Genomic DNA, 18,344 nt, shown 5'->3' on the forward strand with positions numbered 1-18,344 from the left:
TCAACCAAGGGAGGTTCCTCCTATGTCTCTAAGCGTTTCCTCTCCCAAAACACGCAGTTTTACCCGAAGAACTCTGCTTTAGTTGCAGGTGGAACACAAGCAACTTTTCACCCACAGTGTACACAATGGGCTTTTCGCCGAATGAACTTCTACACACAGGGTTTCCCTCGTGGAGTGAAATGCCTAAACCGAGGCAGGCTCTAGTGAGGCCTCTAAGCATTTCCTCTCCCAAAACACGGCAGTTTTACCCGAAGAACTCTGCTTTACTTCCAGGTGTAACACAAGCAGCATTTCTCCATCAGTGCACACAATGGGCACTTTCCCGAATGAACTTGTTCTCTATGCAGGGTGTCCCGCGTGGAGCGAACTGCCTCAACCATGGCAGGCTCTACTGTGGTCTCTAAGGAATTTCTCACTGAAAACACGGCACTTTTACCCGAAGAACTCTGCCCTAATTGCAGGTGGAATACACGCTGCATTTCTCCCACATTGTACACAAAGGGCCCTACCCCGAATGAACTTCTATATATAGGGTGTCCCACGTGCAGTGAACTGCCTCAAGCAAGGCAGGTTGTAGTAAGGACTGTAAGCCTTTCCTCTCCCAAAAGGCGCAGTGTTACCCGAAGAACTCTGCTTTCATTGCAGGTGGAACACAAGCAACTTTTCTCTCGCAGTGTACCCAATGGGCCTTTGCCCGAAAGAACTTCTATACTCAAGGTGTCCCGCGTGGAGTGAAATGCCTAAACCAAGGCAGGCTCTAGTGAGGTCTCTAAGCATTCCCCTCCCAAAACACAGCAGTTTTACCCAAAGAACTCTGCTTTAGTTGCAGGTGGAACACAAGCAGCATTTCTCTCACTGTGTACTCTTTGGGCTCCTCCACGAATGAACTGCTACATGCAGGGTTTCCCACCTGGAGTGAACTGCCTTAACCAAGGCAGTCTGTAGTGAGGACTGTAAGCATTTCTACTCCCAAAACTCGCCGTTTTAACGAATGAACTCTGCGTTAGGTGCAGGTGGAACACAAGCAGGTTTTCTTCCGCAGTGTACACAATGGGCCTTTCCCCGAATGAACTTCTATACGCAGGGTGTCCCGCCTGGAGTGAACTACCTCAAACAAGGCAGGCTCTTCTTAGGCCTCTAAGCGTTTCCTCTCCCAAAACATGCAGTTTTACCCGAAGAACTCTGATTTAGTTGGAGGTGGAACACAAGCAGCTTTTCTCCCACTGTGTACACAGTGGCCTTGCCCGAAAGAGCTTCTATACTCAAGGTGTCCCGCGTGGAGTGAAATGCCTAAACCGAGGCAGGCTCTAGTGAGGCCTCTAAGCATTTCCTCTCCCCAAACACGGCAGTTTTACCCGAAGAACTCTGCTTTAGTTCCAGGTGTAACACAAGCAGCATTTCTCCATCAGTGCACACAATGGGCACTTTCCCGAATGAACTTGTTCTCTATGCAGGGTGTCCCGCGTGGAGCGAACTGCCTCAACCATGGCAGGCTCTACTGTGGTCTCTAAGGAATTCCTCTCGGAAAACACGGCACTTTTACCCGAAGAACTCTGCCCTAATTGTAGGTGGAACACAAGCTGCATTTCTCCCACATTGTACACAAAGGGCCCTACCCCGAATGAACTTCTATATATAGGGTGTCCCACGTGCAGTGAACTGCCTCAAGCAAGGCAGGTTGTAGTAAGGACTGTAAGCATTTCCTCTCCCAAAAGGCGCAGTTTTACCCGAAGAACTCTGCTTTCGTTGCAGGTGGAACACAAGCAACTTTTCTCCCACAGTGTACCCAATGGGCCTTTGCCCGAAAGAACTTCTATACTCAAGGTGTCCCGCGTGGAGTGAAATGCCTAAACCAAGGCAGGCTCTAGTGAGGTCTCTAAGCATTTCCCCTCCCTAAACACGGCAGTTTTACCCAAAGAACTCTGCTTTAGTTGCAGGTGCAACACAAGCAGCATTTCTCCCACTGTGTACTCTTTGGGCTCTGCCACGAATGAACTTCTATATTCAAGGTTTCCCACCTGGAGCGAACTGCCTTAACCAAGGCAGGCGGTAGTGAGGACTGTAAGCATTTCCACTCCCCAAACTCGCAGTTTTAACGAATGAACTCTGCTTTAGTTGCAGGTGGAACACACGCAGGTTTTCTCCCACAGTGTACACAAAGGGCCTTTCCCCGAATGAACGTCTATACGCAGGGGGTCCCGCGTGGAGTGAACTACCTCAACCAAGGGAGGTTCCTCCTATGCCTCTAAGCGTTTCCTCTCCCAAAACACGCAGTTTTACCCGAAGAACTCTGCTTTAGTTGCAGGTGGAACACAAGCAACTTTTCACCCACAGTGTACACAATGGGCTTTTCGCCGAATGAACTTCTACACGCAGGGTTTCCCTCGTGGAGTGAAATGCCTAAACCGAGGCAGGCTCTAGTGAGGCCTCTAAGCATTTCCTCTCCCAAAACACGGCAGTTTTACCCGAAGAACTCTGCTTTAGTTCCAGGTGTAACACAAGCAGCATTTCTCCATCAGTGCACACAATGGGCACTTTCCCGAATGAACTTGTTCTCTATGCAGGGTGTCCCGCGTGGAGCGAACTGCCTCAACCATGGCAGGCTCTACTGTGGTCTCTAAGGAATTCCTCACTGAAAACACGGCACTTTTACCCGAAGAACTCTGCCCTAATTGCAGTTGGAACACAAGCTGCATTTCTCCCACATTGTACACAAAGGGCCCTACCCCGAATGAACTTCTATATATAGGGTGTCCCACGTGCAGTGAACTGCCTCAAGCAAGGCAGGTTGTAGTAAGGACTGTAAGCCTTTCCTCTCCCAAAAGGCGCAGTTTTACCCGAAGAACTCTGCTTTCATTGCAGGTGGAACACAAGCAACTTTTCTCTCGCAGTGTACCCAATGGGCCTTTGCCCGAAAGAACATCTATACTCAAGGTGTCCCGCGTGGAGTGAAATGCCTAAACCAAGGCAGGCTCTAGTGAGGTCTCTAAGCATTCCCCTCCCAAAACACAGCAGTTTTACCCAAAGAACTCTGCTTTAGTTGCAGGTGGAACACAAGCAGCATTTCTCTCACTGTGTACTCTTTGGGCTCCTCCACGAATGAACTGCTACATGCAGGGTTTCCCACCTGGAGTGAACTGCCTTAACCAAGGCAGTCTGTAGTGAGGACTGTAAGCATTTCTACTCCCAAAACTCGCCGTTTTCACGAATGAACTCTGCGTTAGGTGCAGGTGGAACACAAGCAGGTTTTCTCCTGCAGTGTACACAAAGGGCCTTTCCCCGAATGAACTTCTATACGCAGGGTGTCCCGCGTGGAGTGAACTACCTCAAACAAGGCAGGCTCTTCTTAGGCCTCTAAGCGTTTCCTCTCCCAAAACACGCAGTTTTACCCGAAGAACTCTGATTTAGTTGGAGGTGGAACACAAGCAGCTTTTCTCCCACTGTGTACACAGTGGCCTTGCCCGAAAGAGCTTCTATACTCACGGTGTCCCGCGTGGAGTGAAATGCCTAAACCGAGGCAGGCTCTAGTGAGGCCTCTAAGCATTTCCTCTCCCCAAACACGGCAGTTTTACCCGAAGAACTCTGCTTTAGTTCCAGGTGTAACACAAGCAGCATTTCTCCATCAGTGCACACAATGGGCACTTTCCCGAATGAACTTGTTCTCTATGCAGGGTGTCCCGCGTGGAGCGAACTGCCTCAACCATGGCAGGCTCTACTGTGGTCTCTAAGGAATTCCTCTCTGAAAACACGGCACTTTTACCCGAAGAACTCTGCCCTAATTGTAGGTGGAACACAAGCTGCATTTCTCCCACATTGTACACAAAGGGCCCTACCCCGAATGAACTTCTATATATAGGGTGTCCCACGTGCAGTGAACTGCCTCAAGCAAGGCAGGTTGTAGTAAAGACTGTAAGCATTTCCTCTCCCAAAAGGCGCAGTTTTACCCGAAGAACTCTGCTTTCGTTGCAGGTGGAACACAAGCAACTTTTCTCCCACAGTGTACCCAATGGGCCTTTGCCCGAAAGAACTTCTATACTCAAGGTGTCCCGCGTGGAGTGAAATGCCTAAACCAAGGCAGGCTCTAGTGAGGTCTCTAAGCATTTCCCCTCCCTAAACACGGCAGTTTTACCCAAAGAACTCTGCTTTAGTTGCAGGTGCAACACAAGCAGCATTTCTCCCACTGTGTACTCTTTGGGCTCTGCCACGAATGAACTTCTATATTCAAGGTTTCCCACCTGGAGCGAACTGCCTTAACCAAGGCAGGCGGTAGTGAGGACTGTAAGCATTTCCACTCCCCAAACTCGCAGTTTTAACGAATGAACTCTGCTTTAGTTGCAGGTGGAACACACGCAGGTTTTCTCCCACAGTGTACACAAAGGGCCTTTCCCCGAATACACGTCTATACGCAGGGGGTCCCGCGTGGAGTGAACTACCTCAACCAAGGGAGGTTCCTCCTATGTCTCTAAGCGTTTCCTCTCCCAAAACACGCAGTTTTACCCGAAGAACTCTGCTTTAGTTGCAGGTGGAACACAAGCAACTTTTCACCCACAGTGTACACAATGGGCTTTTCGCCGAATGAACTTCTACACACAGGGTTTCCCTCGTGGAGTGAAATGCCTAAACCGAGGCAGGCTCTAGTGAGGCCTCTAAGCATTTCCTCTCCCAAAACACGGCAGTTTTACCCGAAGAACTCTGCTTTACTTCCAGGTGTAACACAAGCAGCATTTCTCCATCAGTGCACACAATGGGCACTTTCCCGAATGAACTTGTTCTCTATGCAGGGTGTCCCGCGTGGAGCGAACTGCCTCAACCATGGCAGGCTCTACTGTGGTCTCTAAGGAATTTCTCACTGAAAACACGGCACTTTTACCCGAAGAACTCTGCCCTAATTGCAGGTGGAATACACGCTGCATTTCTCCCACATTGTACACAAAGGGCCCTACCCCGAATGAACTTCTATATATAGGGTGTCCCACGTGCAGTGAACTGCCTCAAGCAAGGCAGGTTGTAGTAAGGACTGTAAGCCTTTCCTCTCCCAAAAGGCGCAGTGTTACCCGAAGAACTCTGCTTTCATTGCAGGTGGAACACAAGCAACTTTTCTCTCGCAGTGTACCCAATGGGCCTTTGCCCGAAAGAACTTCTATACTCAAGGTGTCCCGCGTGGAGTGAAATGCCTAAACCAAGGCAGGCTCTAGTGAGGTCTCTAAGCATTCCCCTCCCAAAACACAGCAGTTTTACCCAAAGAACTCTGCTTTAGTTGCAGGTGGAACACAAGCAGCATTTCTCTCACTGTGTACTCTTTGGGCTCCTCCACGAATGAACTGCTACATGCAGGGTTTCCCACCTGGAGTGAACTGCCTTAACCAAGGCAGTCTGTAGTGAGGACTGTAAGCATTTCTACTCCCAAAACTCGCCGTTTTAACGAATGAACTCTGCGTTAGGTGCAGGTGGAACACAAGCAGGTTTTCTTCCGCAGTGTACACAATGGGCCTTTCCCCGAATGAACTTCTATACGCAGGGTGTCCCGCCTGGAGTGAACTACCTCAAACAAGGCAGGCTCTTCTTAGGCCTCTAAGCGTTTCCTCTCCCAAAACATGCAGTTTTACCCGAAGAACTCTGATTTAGTTGGAGGTGGAACACAAGCAGCTTTTCTCCCACTGTGTACACAGTGGCCTTGCCCGAAAGAGCTTCTATACTCAAGGTGTCCCGCGTGGAGTGAAATGCCTAAACCGAGGCAGGCTCTAGTGAGGCCTCTAAGCATTTCCTCTCCCCAAACACGGCAGTTTTACCCGAAGAACTCTGCTTTAGTTCCAGGTGTAACACAAGCAGCATTTCTCCATCAGTGCACACAATGGGCACTTTCCCGAATGAACTTGTTCTCTATGCAGGGTGTCCCGCGTGGAGCGAACTGCCTCAACCATGGCAGGCTCTACTGTGGTCTCTAAGGAATTCCTCTCGGAAAACACGGCACTTTTACCCGAAGAACTCTGCCCTAATTGTAGGTGGAACACAAGCTGCATTTCTCCCACATTGTACACAAAGGGCCCTACCCCGAATGAACTTCTATATATAGGGTGTCCCACGTGCAGTGAACTGCCTCAAGCAAGGCAGGTTGTAGTAAGGACTGTAAGCATTTCCTCTCCCAAAAGGCGCAGTTTTACCCGAAGAACTCTGCTTTCGTTGCAGGTGGAACACAAGCAACTTTTCTCCCACAGTGTACCCAATGGGCCTTTGCCCGAAAGAACTTCTATACTCAAGGTGTCCCGCGTGGAGTGAAATGCCTAAACCAAGGCAGGCTCTAGTGAGGTCTCTAAGCATTTCCCCTCCCTAAACACGGCAGTTTTACCCAAAGAACTCTGCTTTAGTTGCAGGTGCAACACAAGCAGCATTTCTCCCACTGTGTACTCTTTGGGCTCTGCCACGAATGAACTTCTATATTCAAGGTTTCCCACCTGGAGCGAACTGCCTTAACCAAGGCAGGCGGTAGTGAGGACTGTAAGCATTTCCACTCCCCAAACTCGCAGTTTTAACGAATGAACTCTGCTTTAGTTGCAGGTGGAACACACGCAGGTTTTCTCCCACAGTGTACACAAAGGGCCTTTCCCCGAATGAACGTCTATACGCAGGGGGTCCCGCGTGGAGTGAACTACCTCAACCAAGGGAGGTTCCTCCTATGCCTCTAAGCGTTTCCTCTCCCAAAACACGCAGTTTTACCCGAAGAACTCTGCTTTAGTTGCAGGTGGAACACAAGCAACTTTTCACCCACAGTGTACACAATGGGCTTTTCGCCGAATGAACTTGTACACGCAGGGTTTCCCTCGTGGAGTGAAATGCCTAAACCGAGGCAGGCTCTAGTGAGGCCTCTAAGCATTTCCTCTCCCAAAACACGGCAGTTTTACCCGAAGAACTCTGCTTTAGTTCCAGGTGTAACACAAGCAGCATTTCTCCATCAGTGCACACAATGGGCACTTTCCCGAATGAACTTGTTCTCTATGCAGGGTGTCCCGCGTGGAGCGAACTGCCTCAACCATGGCAGGCTCTACTGTGGTCTCTAAGGAATTCCTCACTGAAAACACGGCACTTTTACCCGAAGAACTCTGCCCTAATTGCAGTTGGAACACAAGCTGCATTTCTCCCACATTGTACACAAAGGGCCCTACCCCGAATGAACTTCTATATATAGGGTGTCCCACGTGCAGTGAACTGCCTCAAGCAAGGCAGGTTGTAGTAAGGACTGTAAGCCTTTCCTCTCCCAAAAGGCGCAGTTTTACCCGAAGAACTCTGCTTTCATTGCAGGTGGAACACAAGCAACTTTTCTCTCGCAGTGTACCCAATGGGCCTTTGCCCGAAAGAACATCTATACTCAAGGTGTCCCGCGTGGAGTGAAATGCCTAAACCAAGGCAGGCTCTAGTGAGGTCTCTAAGCATTCCCCTCCCAAAACACAGCAGTTTTACCCAAAGAACTCTGCTTTAGTTGCAGGTGGAACACAAGCAGCATTTCTCTCACTGTGTACTCTTTGGGCTCCTCCACGAATGAACTGCTACATGCAGGGTTTCCCACCTGGAGTGAACTGCCTTAACCAAGGCAGTCTGTAGTGAGGACTGTAAGCATTTCTACTCCCAAAACTCGCCGTTTTCACGAATGAACTCTGCGTTAGGTGCAGGTGGAACACAAGCAGGTTTTCTCCTGCAGTGTACACAAAGGGCCTTTCCCCGAATGAACTTCTATACGCAGGGTGTCCCGCGTGGAGTGAACTACCTCAAACAAGGCAGGCTCTTCTTAGGCCTCTAAGCGTTTCCTCTCCCAAAACACGCAGTTTTACCCGAAGAACTCTGATTTAGTTGGAGGTGGAACACAAGCAGCTTTTCTCCCACTGTGTACACAGTGGCCTTGCCCGAAAGAGCTTCTATACTCACGGTGTCCCGCGTGGAGTGAAATGCCTAAACCGAGGCAGGCTCTAGTGAGGCCTCTAAGCATTTCCTCTCCCCAAACACGGCAGTTTTACCCGAAGAACTCTGCTTTAGTTCCAGGTGTAACACAAGCAGCATTTCTCCATCAGTGCACACAATGGGCACTTTCCCGAATGAACTTGTTCTCTATGCAGGGTGTCCCGCGTGGAGCGAACTGCCTCAACCATGGCAGGCTCTACTGTGGTCTCTAAGGAATTCCTCTCTGAAAACACGGCACTTTTACCCGAAGAACTCTGCCCTAATTGTAGGTGGAACACAAGCTGCATTTCTCCCACATTGTACACAAAGGGCCCTACCCCGAATGAACTTCTATATATAGGGTGTCCCACGTGCAGTGAACTGCCTCAAGCAAGGCAGGTTGTAGTAAAGACTGTAAGCATTTCCTCTCCCAAAAGGCGCAGTTTTACCCGAAGAACTCTGCTTTCGTTGCAGGTGGAACACAAGCAACTTTTCTCCCACAGTGTACCCAATGGGCCTTTGCCCGAAAGAACTTCTATACTCAAGGTGTCCCGCGTGGAGTGAAATGCCTAAACCAAGGCAGGCTCTAGTGAGGTCTCTAAGCATTTCCCCTCCCTAAACACGGCAGTTTTACCCAAAGAACTCTGCTTTAGTTGCAGGTGCAACACAAGCAGCATTTCTCCCACTGTGTACTCTTTGGGCTCTGCCACGAATGAACTTCTATATTCAAGGTTTCCCACCTGGAGCGAACTGCCTTAACCAAGGCAGGCGGTAGTGAGGACTGTAAGCATTTCCACTCCCCAAACTCGCAGTTTTAACGAATGAACTCTGCTTTAGTTGCAGGTGGAACACACGCAGGTTTTCTCCCACAGTGTACACAAAGGGCCTTTCCCCGAATACACGTCTATACGCAGGGGGTCCCGCGTGGAGTGAACTACCTCAACCAAGGGAGGTTCCTCCTATGTCTCTAAGCGTTTCCTCTCCCAAAACACGCAGTTTTACCCGAAGAACTCTGCTTTAGTTGCAGGTGGAACACAAGCAACTTTTCACCCACAGTGTACACAATGGGCTTTTCGCCGAATGAACTTCTACACACAGGGTTTCCCTCGTGGAGTGAAATGCCTAAACCGAGGCAGGCTCTAGTGAGGCCTCTAAGCATTTCCTCTCCCAAAACACGGCAGTTTTACCCGAAGAACTCTGCTTTACTTCCAGGTGTAACACAAGCAGCATTTCTCCATCAGTGCACACAATGGGCACTTTCCCGAATGAACTTGTTCTCTATGCAGGGTGTCCCGCGTGGAGCGAACTGCCTCAACCATGGCAGGCTCTACTGTGGTCTCTAAGGAATTTCTCACTGAAAACACGGCACTTTTACCCGAAGAACTCTGCCCTAATTGCAGGTGGAATACACGCTGCATTTCTCCCACATTGTACACAAAGGGCCCTACCCCGAATGAACTTCTATATATAGGGTGTCCCACGTGCAGTGAACTGCCTCAAGCAAGGCAGGTTGTAGTAAGGACTGTAAGCCTTTCCTCTCCCAAAAGGCGCAGTGTTACCCGAAGAACTCTGCTTTCATTGCAGGTGGAACACAAGCAACTTTTCTCTCGCAGTGTACCCAATGGGCCTTTGCCCGAAAGAACTTCTATACTCAAGGTGTCCCGCGTGGAGTGAAATGCCTAAACCAAGGCAGGCTCTAGTGAGGTCTCTAAGCATTCCCCTCCCAAAACACAGCAGTTTTACCCAAAGAACTCTGCTTTAGTTGCAGGTGGAACACAAGCAGCATTTCTCTCACTGTGTACTCTTTGGGCTCCTCCACGAATGAACTGCTACATGCAGGGTTTCCCACCTGGAGTGAACTGCCTTAACCAAGGCAGTCTGTAGTGAGGACTGTAAGCATTTCTACTCCCAAAACTCGCCGTTTTAACGAATGAACTCTGCGTTAGGTGCAGGTGGAACACAAGCAGGTTTTCTTCCGCAGTGTACACAATGGGCCTTTCCCCGAATGAACTTCTATACGCAGGGTGTCCCGCCTGGAGTGAACTACCTCAAACAAGGCAGGCTCTTCTTAGGCCTCTAAGCGTTTCCTCTCCCAAAACATGCAGTTTTACCCGAAGAACTCTGATTTAGTTGGAGGTGGAACACAAGCAGCTTTTCTCCCACTGTGTACACAGTGGCCTTGCCCGAAAGAGCTTCTATACTCAAGGTGTCCCGCGTGGAGTGAAATGCCTAAACCGAGGCAGGCTCTAGTGAGGCCTCTAAGCATTTCCTCTCCCCAAACACGGCAGTTTTACCCGAAGAACTCTGCTTTAGTTCCAGGTGTAACACAAGCAGCATTTCTCCATCAGTGCACACAATGGGCACTTTCCCGAATGAACTTGTTCTCTATGCAGGGTGTCCCGCGTGGAGCGAACTGCCTCAACCATGGCAGGCTCTACTGTGGTCTCTAAGGAATTCCTCTCGGAAAACACGGCACTTTTACCCGAAGAACTCTGCCCTAATTGTAGGTGGAACACAAGCTGCATTTCTCCCACATTGTACACAAAGGGCCCTACCCCGAATGAACTTCTATATATAGGGTGTCCCACGTGCAGTGAACTGCCTCAAGCAAGGCAGGTTGTAGTAAGGACTGTAAGCATTTCCTCTCCCAAAAGGCGCAGTTTTACCCGAAGAACTCTGCTTTCGTTGCAGGTGGAACACAAGCAACTTTTCTCCCACAGTGTACCCAATGGGCCTTTGCCCGAAAGAACTTCTATACTCAAGGTGTCCCGCGTGGAGTGAAATGCCTAAACCAAGGCAGGCTCTAGTGAGGTCTCTAAGCATTTCCCCTCCCTAAACACGGCAGTTTTACCCAAAGAACTCTGCTTTAGTTGCAGGTGCAACACAAGCAGCATTTCTCCCACTGTGTACTCTTTGGGCTCTGCCACGAATGAACTTCTATATTCAAGGTTTCCCACCTGGAGCGAACTGCCTTAACCAAGGCAGGCGGTAGTGAGGACTGTAAGCATTTCCACTCCCCAAACTCGCAGTTTTAACGAATGAACTCTGCTTTAGTTGCAGGTGGAACACACGCAGGTTTTCTCCCACAGTGTACACAAAGGGCCTTTCCCCGAATGAACGTCTATACGCAGGGGGTCCCGCGTGGAGTGAACTACCTCAACCAAGGGAGGTTCCTCCTATGCCTCTAAGCGTTTCCTCTCCCAAAACACGCAGTTTTACCCGAAGAACTCTGCTTTAGTTGCAGGTGGAACACAAGCAACTTTTCACCCACAGTGTACACAATGGGCTTTTCGCCGAATGAACTTGTACACGCAGGGTTTCCCTCGTGGAGTGAAATGCCTAAACCGAGGCAGGCTCTAGTGAGGCCTCTAAGCATTTCCTCTCCCAAAACACGGCAGTTTTACCCGAAGAACTCTGCTTTAGTTCCAGGTGTAACACAAGCAGCATTTCTCCATCAGTGCACACAATGGGCACTTTCCCGAATGAACTTGTTCTCTATGCAGGGTGTCCCGCGTGGAGCGAACTGCCTCAACCATGGCAGGCTCTACTGTGGTCTCTAAGGAATTCCTCACTGAAAACACGGCACTTTTACCCGAAGAACTCTGCCCTAATTGCAGTTGGAACACAAGCTGCATTTCTCCCACATTGTACACAAAGGGCCCTACCCCGAATGAACTTCTATATATAGGGTGTCCCACGTGCAGTGAACTGCCTCAAGCAAGGCAGGTTGTAGTAAGGACTGTAAGCCTTTCCTCTCCCAAAAGGCGCAGTTTTACCCGAAGAACTCTGCTTTCATTGCAGGTGGAACACAAGCAACTTTTCTCTCGCAGTGTACCCAATGGGCCTTTGCCCGAAAGAACATCTATACTCAAGGTGTCCCGCGTGGAGTGAAATGCCTAAACCAAGGCAGGCTCTAGTGAGGTCTCTAAGCATTCCCCTCCCAAAACACAGCAGTTTTACCCAAAGAACTCTGCTTTAGTTGCAGGTGGAACACAAGCAGCATTTCTCTCACTGTGTACTCTTTGGGCTCCTCCACGAATGAACTGCTACATGCAGGGTTTCCCACCTGGAGTGAACTGCCTTAACCAAGGCAGTCTGTAGTGAGGACTGTAAGCATTTCTACTCCCAAAACTCGCCGTTTTAACGAATGAACTCTGCGTTAGGTGCAGGTGGAACACAAGCAGGTTTTCTCCCGCAGTGTACACAAAGGGCCTTTCCCCGAATGAACTTCTATACGCAGGGTGTCCCGCGTGGAGTGAACTACCTCAAACAAGGCAGGCTCTTCTTAGGCCTCTAAGCGTTTCCTCTCCCAAAACACGCAGTTTTACCCGAAGAACTCTGATTTAGTTGGAGGTGGAACACAAGCAGCTTTTCTCCCACTGTGTACACAGTGGCCTTGCCCGAAAGAGCTTCTATACTCACGGTGTTCCGCGTGGAGTGAAATGCCTAAACCGAGGCAGGCTCTAGTGAGGCCTCTAAGCATTTCCTCTCCCAAAACACGGCAGTTTTACCCGAAGAACTCTGCTTTAGTTCCAGGTGTAACACAAGCAGCATTTCTCCATCAGTGCACACAATGGGCACTTTCCCGAATGAACTTGTTCTCTATGCAGGGTGTCCCGCGTGGAGCGAACTGCCTCAACCATGGCAGGCTCTACTGTGGTCTCTAAGGAATTCCTCTCTGAAAACACGGCACTTTTACCCGAAGAACTCTGCCCTAATTGTAGGTGGAACACAAGCTGCATTTCTCCCACATTGTACACAAAGGGCCCTACCCCGAATGAACTTCTATATATAGGGTGTCCCACGTGCAGTGAACTGCCTCAAGCAAGGCAGGTTGTAGTAAGGACTGTAAGCATTTCCTCTCCCAAAAGGCGCAGTTTTACCCGAAGAACTCTGCTTTCGTTGCAGGTGGAACACAAGCAACTTTTCTCCCACAGTGTACCCAATGGGCCTTTGCCCGAAAGAACTTCTATACTCAAGGTGTCCCGCGTGGAGTGAAATGCCTAAACCAAGGCAGGCTCTAGTGAGGTCTCTAAGCATTTCCCCTCCCTAAACACGGCAGTTTTACCCAAAGAACTCTGCTTTAGTTGCAGGTGCAACACAAGCAGCATTTCTCCCACTGTGTACTCTTTGGGCTCTGCCACGAATGAACTTCTATATTCAAGGTTTCCCACCTGGAGCGAACTGCCTTAACCAAGGCAGGCGGTAGTGAGGACTGTAAGCATTTCCACTCCCCAAACTCGCAGTTTTAACGAATGAACTCTGCTTTAGTTGCAGGTGGAACACACGCAGGTTTTCTCCCACAGTGTACACAAAGGGCCTTTCCCCGAATGAACGTCTATACGCAGGGGGTCCCGCGTGGAGTGAACTACCTCAACCAAGGGAGGTTCCTCCTATGCCTCTAAGCGTTTCCTCTCCCAAAACACGCAGTTTTACCCGAAGAACTCTGCTTTAGTTGCAGGTGGAACACAAGCAACTTTTCACCCACAGTGTACACAATGGGCTTTTCGCCGAATGAACTTCTACACGCAGGGTTTCCCTCGTGGAGTGAAATGCCTAAACCGAGGCAGGCTCTAGTGAGGCCTCTAAGCATTTCCTCTCCCAAAACACGGCAGTTTTACCCGAAGAACTCTGCTTTAGTTCCAGGTGTAACACAAGCAGCATTTCTCCATCAGTGCACACAATGGGCACTTTCCCGAATGAACTTGTTCTCTATGCAGGGTGTCCCGCGTGGAGCGAACTGCCTCAACCATGGCAGGCTCTACTGTGGTCTCTAAGGAATTCCTCACTGAAAACACGGCACTTTTACCCGAAGAACTCTGCCCTAATTGCAGTTGGAACACAAGCTGCATTTCTCCCACATTGTACACAAAGGGCCCTACCCCGAATGAACTTCTATATATAGGGTGTCCCACGTGCAGTGAACTGCCTCAAGCAAGGCAGGTTGTAGTAAGGACTGTAAGCCTTTCCTCTCCCAAAAGGCGCAGTTTTACCCGAAGAACTCTGCTTTCATTGCAGGTGGAACACAAGCAACTTTTCTCTCGCAGTGTACCCAATGGGCCTTTGCCCGAAAGAACATCTATACTCAAGGTGTCCCGCGTGGAGTGAAATGCCTAAACCAAGGCAGGCTCTAGTGAGGTCTCTAAGCATTCCCCTCCCAAAACACAGCAGTTTTACCCAAAGAACTCTGCTTTAGTTGCAGGTGGAACACAAGCAGCATTTCTCTCACTGTGTACTCTTTGGGCTCCTCCACGAATGAACTGCTACATGCAGGGTTTCCCACCTGGAGTGAACTGCCTTAACCAAGGCAGTCTGTAGTGAGGACTGTAAGCATTTCTACTCCCAAAACTCGCCGTTTTCACGAATGAACTCTGCGTTAGGTGCAGGTGGAACACAAGCAGGTTTTCTCCTGCAGTGTACACAAAGGGCCTTTCCCCGAATGAACTTCTATACGCAGGGTGTCCCGCGTGGAGTGAACTACCTCAAACAAGGCAGGCTCTTCTTAGGCCTCTAAGCGTTTCCTCTCCCAAAACACGCAGTTTTACCCGAAGAACTCTGATTTAGTTGGAGGTGGAACACAAGCAGCTTTTCTCCCACTGTGTACACAGTGGCCTTGCCCGAAAGAGCTTCTATACTCACGGTGTCCCGCGTGGAGTGAAATGCCTAAACCGAGGCAGGCTCTAGTGAGGCCTCTAAGCATTTCCTCTCCCCAAACACGGCAGTTTTACCCGAAGAACTCTGCTTTAGTTCCAGGTGTAACACAAGCAGCATTTCTCCATCAGTGCACACAATGGGCACTTTCCCGAATGAACTTGTTCTCTATGCAGGGTGTCCCGCGTGGAGCGAACTGCCTCAACCATGGCAGGCTCTACTGTGGTCTCTAAGGAATTCCTCTCTGAAAACACGGCACTTTTACCCGAAGAACTCTGCCCTAATTGTAGGTGGAACACAAGCTGCATTTCTCCCACATTGTACACAAAGGGCCCTACCCCGAATGAACTTCTATATATAGGGTGTCCCACGTGCAGTGAACTGCCTCAAGCAAGGCAGGTTGTAGTAAAGACTGTAAGCATTTCCTCTCCCAAAAGGCGCAGTTTTACCCGAAGAACTCTGCTTTCGTTGCAGGTGGAACACAAGCAACTTTTCTCCCACAGTGTACCCAATGGGCCTTTGCCCGAAAGAACTTCTATACTCAAGGTGTCCCGCGTGGAGTGAAATGCCTAAACCAAGGCAGGCTCTAGTGAGGTCTCTAAGCATTTCCCCTCCCTAAACACGGCAGTTTTACCCAAAGAACTCTGCTTTAGTTGCAGGTGCAACACAAGCAGCATTTCTCCCACTGTGTACTCTTTGGGCTCTGCCACGAATGAACTTCTATATTCAAGGTTTCCCACCTGGAGCGAACTGCCTTAACCAAGGCAGGCGGTAGTGAGGACTGTAAGCATTTCCACTCCCCAAACTCGCAGTTTTAACGAATGAACTCTGCTTTAGTTGCAGGTGGAACACACGCAGGTTTTCTCCCACAGTGTACACAAAGGGCCTTTCCCCGAATACACGTCTATACGCAGGGGGTCCCGCGTGGAGTGAACTACCTCAACCAAGGGAGGTTCCTCCTATGTCTCTAAGCGTTTCCTCTCCCAAAACACGCAGTTTTACCCGAAGAACTCTGCTTTAGTTGCAGGTGGAACACAAGCAACTTTTCACCCACAGTGTACACAATGGGCTTTTCGCCGAATGAACTTCTACACACAGGGTTTCCCTCGTGGAGTGAAATGCCTAAACCGAGGCAGGCTCTAGTGAGGCCTCTAAGCATTTCCTCTCCCAAAACACGGCAGTTTTACCCGAAGAACTCTGCTTTACTTCCAGGTGTAACACAAGCAGCATTTCTCCATCAGTGCACACAATGGGCACTTTCCCGAATGAACTTGTTCTCTATGCAGGGTGTCCCGCGTGGAGCGAACTGCCTCAACCATGGCAGGCTCTACTGTGGTCTCTAAGGAATTTCTCACTGAAAACACGGCACTTTTACCCGAAGAACTCTGCCCTAATTGCAGGTGGAATACACGCTGCATTTCTCCCACATTGTACACAAAGGGCCCTACCCCGAATGAACTTCTATATATAGGGTGTCCCACGTGCAGTGAACTGCCTCAAGCAAGGCAGGTTGTAGTAAGGACTGTAAGCCTTTCCTCTCCCAAAAGGCGCAGTGTTACCCGAAGAACTCTGCTTTCATTGCAGGTGGAACACAAGCAACTTTTCTCTCGCAGTGTACCCAATGGGCCTTTGCCCGAAAGAACTTCTATACTCAAGGTGTCCCGCGTGGAGTGAAATGCCTAAACCAAGGCAGGCTCTAGTGAGGTCTCTAAGCATTCCCCTCCCAAAACACAGCAGTTTTACCCAAAGAACTCTGCTTTAGTTGCAGGTGGAACACAAGCAGCATTTCTCTCACTGTGTACTCTTTGGGCTCCTCCACGAATGAACTGCTACATGCAGGGTTTCCCACCTGGAGTGAACTGCCTTAACCAAGGCAGTCTGTAGTGAGGACTGTAAGCATTTCTACTCCCAAAACTCGCCGTTTTAACGAATGAACTCTGCGTTAGGTGCAGGTGGAACACAAGCAGGTTTTCTTCCGCAGTGTACACAATGGGCCTTTCCCCGAATGAACTTCTATACGCAGGGTGTCCCGCCTGGAGTGAACTACCTCAAACAAGGCAGGCTCTTCTTAGGCCTCTAAGCGTTTCCTCTCCCAAAACATGCAGTTTTACCCGAAGAACTCTGATTTAGTTGGAGGTGGAACACAAGCAGCTTTTCTCCCACTGTGTACACAGTGGCCTTGCCCGAAAGAGCTTCTATACTCAAGGTGTCCCGCGTGGAGTGAAATGCCTAAACCGAGGCAGGCTCTAGTGAGGCCTCTAAGCATTTCCTCTCCCCAAACACGGCAGTTTTACCCGAAGAACTCTGCTTTAGTTCCAGGTGTAACACAAGCAGCATTTCTCCATCAGTGCACACAATGGGCACTTTCCCGAATGAACTTGTTCTCTATGCAGGGTGTCCCGCGTGGAGCGAACTGCCTCAACCATGGCAGGCTCTACTGTGGTCTCTAAGGAATTCCTCTCGGAAAACACGGCACTTTTACCCGAAGAACTCTGCCCTAATTGTAGGTGGAACACAAGCTGCATTTCTCCCACATTGTACACAAAGGGCCCTACCCCGAATGAACTTCTATATATAGGGTGTCCCACGTGCAGTGAACTGCCTCAAGCAAGGCAGGTTGTAGTAAGGACTGTAAGCATTTCCTCTCCCAAAAGGCGCAGTTTTACCCGAAGAACTCTGCTTTCGTTGCAGGTGGAACACAAGCAACTTTTCTCCCACAGTGTACCCAATGGGCCTTTGCCCGAAAGAACTTCTATACTCAAGGTGTCCCGCGTGGAGTGAAATGCCTAAACCAAGGCAGGCTCTAGTGAGGTCTCTAAGCATTTCCCCTCCCTAAACACGGCAGTTTTACCCAAAGAACTCTGCTTTAGTTGCAGGTGCAACACAAGCAGCATTTCTCCCACTGTGTACTCTTTGGGCTCTGCCACGAATGAACTTCTATATTCAAGGTTTCCCACCTGGAGCGAACTGCCTTAACCAAGGCAGGCGGTAGTGAGGACTGTAAGCATTTCCACTCCCCAAACTCGCAGTTTTAACGAATGAACTCTGCTTTAGTTGCAGGTGGAACACACGCAGGTTTTCTCCCACAGTGTACACAAAGGGCCTTTCCCCGAATGAACGTCTATACGCAGGGGGTCCCGCGTGGAGTGAACTACCTCAACCAAGGGAGGTTCCTCCTATGCCTCTAAGCGTTTCCTCTCCCAAAACACGCAGTTTTACCCGAAGAACTCTGCTTTAGTTGCAGGTGGAACACAAGCAACTTTTCACCCACAGTGTACACAATGGGCTTTTCGCCGAATGAACTTGTACACGCAGGGTTTCCCTCGTGGAGTGAAATGCCTAAACCGAGGCAGGCTCTAGTGAGGCCTCTAAGCATTTCCTCTCCCAAAACACGGCAGTTTTACCCGAAGAACTCTGCTTTAGTTCCAGGTGTAACACAAGCAGCATTTCTCCATCAGTGCACACAATGGGCACTTTCCCGAATGAACTTGTTCTCTATGCAGGGTGTCCCGCGTGGAGCGAACTGCCTCAACCATGGCAGGCTCTACTGTGGTCTCTAAGGAATTCCTCACTGAAAACACGGCACTTTTACCCGAAGAACTCTGCCCTAATTGCAGTTGGAACACAAGCTGCATTTCTCCCACATTGTACACAAAGGGCCCTACCCCGAATGAACTTCTATATATAGGGTGTCCCACGTGCAGTGAACTGCCTCAAGCAAGGCAGGTTGTAGTAAGGACTGTAAGCCTTTCCTCTCCCAAAAG

The sequence above is a fragment of the Mesoplodon mirus genome, assembly GCF_964341445.2.
Source record: "Mesoplodon mirus genome assembly, contig: HAP1_SCAFFOLD_212, whole genome shotgun sequence".
In the NCBI taxonomy this organism is placed as follows: domain Eukaryota; kingdom Metazoa; phylum Chordata; class Mammalia; order Artiodactyla; family Ziphiidae; genus Mesoplodon; species Mesoplodon mirus.